This window comes from Leptonychotes weddellii, unplaced genomic scaffold, assembly GCF_054177405.1.
Source record: "Leptonychotes weddellii isolate Sample4059 unplaced genomic scaffold, ASM5417740v2 HiC_scaffold_2017, whole genome shotgun sequence".
Lineage (NCBI taxonomy): Eukaryota > Metazoa > Chordata > Mammalia > Carnivora > Phocidae > Leptonychotes > Leptonychotes weddellii.
The window spans coordinates 2,105-8,210 of record NW_027788093.1 but is presented as its reverse complement, the minus strand read 5'-3'; the positions used below and the strand labels follow the sequence as shown (position 1 = coordinate 8,210).

Sequence of the window (6,106 nt, the reverse complement as noted above, 5' to 3'; positions counted from 1 at the left end):
GTAATCATTTGATACCTGGTGTGGCAGTCCCAGTTTAAGCCTAAACTGGATTATCCTTACTGGTTCAGGCTATGTCTAAAGATGTTCTGAGAACTGCGGAGACGGACCTACTAGGAATCTCATTTTGATTATAATGAGAATCCTCCCCACTGGAAGTCAATCCTCTGAAGGGGAAGGAGTCAGTGAAATATCCTTGCTCCAGAAAGGAGAGAAGAGGTGATATTGAGCACTGTATAACATCTATTTTCTGTTACACGGTTCACACTTCCTGGTGTGAGGAGACTGCCGCAAGTTAAATAGAAGGATGCGTTTGTCAAAAAGCCTGTCAGACATCAGGAACTCAGAAAAGGCCTGATTTGAAACTCACGAAATAGAAAGTTGGGGAGGGACAGTCCTCCCTTGCCAGTAGAGTACTCGCCAAGGTTCAGCCACAAAGTCGTGGCCGTGGCCTTGGTGGCTTTAGCACAGCGTGGCCCACAGAAATGGAGGCAGCAGCAGAGTGGCTGCCCCAGCCATGTTAAAAAACCAAAACTGAACCGAGTAAATTCAAAGATCTACTTGGCTTTATTGTGATTCATGAATTGGACAGCATCCCATCTAGCACGTACAGGGCAGGTCCAAGGAGGAGTTGTTCAAAATGGAAAGATTTATAGGAAGGAGAGTGGGGCAAGAAGTTATTAGCAAAAGAAAAGAAAGGATTGTTTCAGGCACAGTCACCCGCCCCTGAGGGGGAAGGACAGGCTGTCAGGTTGATTACCTTGCCTTCTTTTGGAGGTTGGAGAAGGGCCCATGTGACAAGATTCCTTATTGATGCTGATCAGAAAATTCCCGACTGACTGGTTAAGACTCCATTTCTGGGGGAAGCTGAAACTGCAGTTACGTTGTGTATCAAGTACAGATTTGGTGATCTGGCCTAAGTGATGCCATTTTGGACCTGTGAGTTTTCTTCTTTTTTTTTTTTAAATTTTATTTATTTATCTGAGAGAGAGAATGAGAGAGAGAGAGCATGAGAGGGGGGAGGGTCAGAGGGAGAAGCAGACTCCCCGCCGAGCAGGGAGCCCGATGCGGGACTCGATCCCGGGACTCCAGGATCATGACCTGAGCCGAAGGCAGTCGCTTAACCGACTGAGCCACCCAGGCGCCCCTGTGAGTTTTCTTCTTAACAGCGACAGTGGCAGTGACACTGGTGGCCCGGTGGTGTGGCGTGGACCTGAGTTGGTTCAGCCCAGCACTGTCTGGCTGTGATTTTAGCAGACAGAATTAGTGGCAACAGCAGCCACACGCTTCTTATACAGGGTCCCCAGGCCAGTGAGGCCTCGAGCAGAGCCAGTGCAGGAACAGAACAACAGATGGCTCAGGCCATGGAGCAGGTACTGGAACCAGACTGCCAGGATCTGCCTTTGACTAGCCTTTAAGCCTTTAACCTTTCTGTGTCTGTTTTCTTCTCAGTAAATAATATCCAGCTCATAGGGATTTTTAGAGATTATATAAATTATACATGAAAGCACAGCTCTAAGAGATAGTGATTGACAAAAGTAAGCATGCAATCAAGGTTAGTTTATTTGTTTCATCATCCGTATGATATCTCACACCGGTCCAGCCCAATAGTACTTGGTATTCACACCGTTTAATGGCATGAAATACCAGAGTATTGGCAGCAACCTAAAGTCCAACTAGAAGAGAAGGAAAGTGAAGGACACTGAACAGCCATTGTTGCCTCTATTATATATTTGCCAAATGTTTACAATATGCCAGGCACCGTTCCAGACGATTTATAATTCTGGAATGTCAAGAATTTAAGCATTCACTATTTAACTATGGGTGAGGGTGTGGGCAGATAGGAGCCAAAGTTTTCCACTGTCCATTTTTTAGGCTTTTTGCGTTTTTTGAACAAATATATATTACAAAACATTGTTGCTTTTCAGTGCCACACTCGTGTAGTTCATGTCCCTTCTATCACTATTAGTTAAAATTATACAAAGACTACCGCGCCGGGGCACCAGGCGGATCGTCATTCAAATAAAGCAAACTACTTACGACGCTAATTAATTGGGACCTAAGGACGAGCAGGGCGGGGCAAGCAACAAACTGCAGGTGGCCAGCCCGCGACTACTGGCGGAGGCAGACTTTCGCTGGCAGGTCGGAAGCCCCGGGCAGCCGGTCACGTGACTCCCGGGGCTGCCCGCGCTCCCCACCACTCCAAACCAAGAAGCCACGTTGGCGGCGTTCCTCGGCTAGAAGAGGGGGCGTGGCAAGGGCCCGTGCGTGGTGCGTGCCCCGCCCCCTCCCGGAGCCCGGATGAAGAGTAACGCCATTACCGCCGGAGCCGCGGAGAGCACTGGCGGGCGGTGACTGGACACCGGACCGGCCGCGCCATGAGAGTCCTCTCCCGCCTGCTTCTGCTTCTCTTGCTCGTGTTCCCCGCTACCCTCTTGCTCCGCAGCGGCCCTGGAGGTGAGGCGAAGGGGGTGGGCGGCGGGTCTTGGCCGGGAAGGAGACGCTAGCGACAGCCAAGTTTGAAGCTGGAGGCGGCAGCGGCTCCTGGGTCCAGCGTCCGTCCCGCCAGCCTCTGCCCACCCCTTCCCCGACCCACGACTTGTAGTAGGGGGGTCCCAGCACGCGCGGGCCGAACCCCGCTGCGGCCTCTGCCCCTTCCACGCGGAGCGCGGGGCAGTGCCGGGCGACCTTGCTTGGTGACCGCCCCTAGCCTTGGGTTTCTCCCCTGTCCCGGGACCCGCGCCTGCAGCTGTGGCCGGAGTTGGTGGGTCCTCGGCTTGGGGAAGAGGGCGAGGGGGCAGTGGGCACAGCTGCACCCTGAGCGTGCTGCAGCCCGTTGTATTTCTTCTGGCCGCCTCCGCTCCACCCCCATCCGCTCTGGGCTGACGTGTCTTTAGCTTCCACGTTGGGAGTCTTTCTTCATTCATTTGCTGAAACCCGTGGTTTCTACACACTTAAACTCTTAGAGCATCTCCGCCCCCCCCCACCCCCTTTCTGGTCATCTCCCTGTTTATCAGCACCTGACCCCAGTGTGTTACCAGGAGTCTTCATTTCAGAAAAACTCCGCATCTTCGCCTTCATTGTCCACCCCTACTCCCAGGCCGACTGAGGAATCCTGCCTGTTACTTGAGCCCTCATTTTTCTTCTTCCTTTTTTCTATAACTGTTTTTTTGTTTTGTGGAAGCATCGCATTGCCCTGGGGGGGGGGGAATCGAATTCGACATTATACGCGTATTTCGGTTTATTCTTTTCCAACAGTTAATCTGGTGTGAAAATACCAGAACATTAAAGGTGTGGAAACTTGTCTTTTTGCCCTGGTTCTATTATGAACTTCAGTTTTCTAATCTGTAAAAGCCTGACTAAACGATCACTAGAATTCCTTTCATTCTGTAAGCTTAAGCAAGCTGTGTGGCAAAACGAATGATAGTGACAGGTATCCACGAGTGCTTTTGCAAAGAAAAGTGAAGTGAGACTGGTTTCTTTTTAGTGGATAGAAAACCAAGTGAGAGAATTAACCAGACCTGTTAATGAATTCATTTGCAGGTTTAAAGAGGGGTTCTTTTCCTTTATGAGTTGCTTGCTGGTTTGTTTTTATTTGGCTTTTTAAAGGAAATTTGATAGTTGTACTTATTTAGAATCCAGAATATGTTTTTCAGGTTTGAAAACATTTTCTTTTTTAAGGAAAAAAAAAAAAAAGAAACCTGAATTGTATCTAAACCTAACTGGATATCTTTAAACATTTTTTTGTGAGGAATGGTCTTTCTTTCAAAGGATATTTTTTCTTAATTTTCCAATTGAGAATTGCTAGACTTTTTAGGCACAAAATTGTTACTGGTTAATATTAATACCTACTGAAATGTAGGGTGAAAAGCCATTGTACATATTTAGTCTTGAAATTTAAGTCCAACTTAAAATTATGTCAGGATAGGTATTTTTTTTTTATTGGTTTTAGAAAATGACTTGTAAATTATGAATGCACTGTCTTTATTCAGCAAACAGTAGAAGCTGTTTTTTAGTTCATAATGTGTGGTTTAGTGTTCTTTAATGTTTTACATAAATCTTAGCCGGTAAAAACTCAAGGAAGTGGAAAAGGCTTAAAATGCAGAGTCCTTAACATATACTGTTTTTCCTGGGTATTGCAGCATGTACACATGCTTCCTTTCCCACATTTTTTCCCCTCCTGAATTGCCACATCATCATTCTTTCTGAGAAATGTTGGAAGAATCACTAGAACTTTGAAATTTCTTTTGAGTGTCTTGCCTGAGATTTAATATGACTTATTTAGAGAACTTTTGCCTATAAAATTATAATTTCTTGGCCTTACAGTTATGCTTAATTTTTTTTTCAAAGATTTTATTTATTTATTTGACAGAGAGACAGCGAGAGAGGGAACACAAGCAGGGGGAGTGGGAGAGGGAGAAGCAGGCTTCCCGTGGAGCAGGGAGCCTGATGCAGGGCACGATCCCAGGACCCCGGGATCACGACCTGAGCCGAAGGCAGATGCTCAACGACTGAGACACCCAGGCGCCTCAGTTATGCTTAATTTTTAAGTGTAGGGGAAATAAAGTACTTAAAACATGTTTGAAGCCATATGCAAAAGTAGATGCATGCTTTCAATGCTATCAACCCTGAAGTTGCCGGTATAGTTTTTATTTTACCAGATGTGCTTTATGCAAGCTAGTTTTTACCGTGGATGCCATATAAATATTTGTTCCTTGGACTTACATGCTATCAAGTTCTAAGAGTTGGAGCTGTCGTCAACTTTAATAAATGTTTCTTGCCTAGTTATTGGGGTTGCTATTTTCTCAATTTTAGACCTGAGAAGGGATTTTTTTTGTTTGTATGGTTAATAATAGGATTAAATTTTTTATTTATGCTTTTATTTTTTAATAAGATTTTATTTATTGACAGCACGCACATGTGCACACAAGCGGGTGGAGGGGCAGAGGGAGTGGGAGAAGTAGGCTCCCCTTGGAGCAAGGAGCCCAATGGGGCGGTGGAGGGGGGGTGATGTGGGGCTTGACCCCAGGACCCTAGGACCATGACTGAGCTGAAAGCAGACTCCCAACCGACTGAGCCACCCACGCACCCCTGGAGTGTCTTAGGTTTTTTTTTATTTATTTATTTTTATTTATTTATTTTTTTTTTTAAAGATTTTATTTATTTGAGAGCGAGAATGAGAGACAGCATGAGAGGGAGGAGGGTCAGAGGGAGAAGCAGACTCCCTGCCGAGCAGGGAGCCCGATGCGGGACTCGATCCCGGGACTCCAGGATCATGACCTGAGCCGAAGGCAGTCGCTTAACCAACTGAGCCACCCAGGCGCCCTGGAGTGTCTTAGTTTTAAAACAAACTTAAAGTTTTTTATTTGAGCTTCAAGGCATCTTTAATTTCAGCAGTTCATTTTCCCAACAATTAAGTGCTTTTGAAAATTAAACAGCATTTCCCATTAAAGTTAACATACTGTTGGTAAGACTGTCGATAAGATAAAATCGTGAATATTCTAGATGCATTGTAATTTGGTATCTTTCAAGGGAACTGGGAAATTGAATTACTCCAAGGGGAAAAATGTATTGCCTATACCTGGGACTAAAAAAGCACTGGTATGCCAGGGGTAAAGGTTAACTGCTTGTTTTGTATTTTATTGTTAGGCTCATTAGCTACAGCTCAGGATCTTACAGAAGATGAAGAAACGGTGGAAGATTCAATAATTGAAGATGAAGATGATGAAGCAGAGGTGGAAGAAGATGAACCTACAGATTTGGTTAGTGTTCTATAAAATGTAATTCATGTTCATATCATTTCTAGAATTTATCCTTTTTTTTTTTTTAAGATTTTATTTATTTGACAGAGAGGGAGAGCACAAGCAGGGGGAGTGGCAGGCAGAGGGAGAGGGAGAAGCAGACTCCCCGCTAAGCAGGGAGCCTGATGCGGGCCTCGATCCCAGGACCCTGGGATCATGACCTTAGCTAAAGACAGACTCTTAACCAACTGAGCCACCCAGGCACCCCTAGAATTCATCTTTTTATAGACAAATTTGATTTTCCAGGTTTGTTACTGTGATCAGTGAATTGAAATTGGGAGAAAGGGGGCAGTGATTGAGGATGGATC

General features: G+C 45.6%; 2 long non-coding RNA genes across 2 annotated transcripts; one reads left to right on the top strand and one right to left on the bottom strand.

Annotated features, from left to right (window-relative positions):
• Positions 1-775: 775 nt before the first annotated feature.
• Positions 776-2,153, bottom strand: LOC145718700 (uncharacterized). Its single transcript, XR_014141971.1, has 2 exons — positions 2,038-2,153; positions 776-870 (listed from the first exon to the last, which is right to left on the bottom strand). It is a non-coding gene; the product is annotated as an uncharacterized LOC145718700 (long non-coding RNA).
• A 127-nt stretch (positions 2,154-2,280) lies between these two features.
• On the top strand, positions 2,281-5,727 carry LOC145718699 (uncharacterized). The gene is made up of 2 exons (XR_014141970.1): positions 2,281-2,454; positions 5,647-5,727. It is a non-coding gene; the product is annotated as an uncharacterized LOC145718699 (long non-coding RNA).
• The last annotated feature ends 379 nt before the right edge of the window (positions 5,728-6,106 follow it).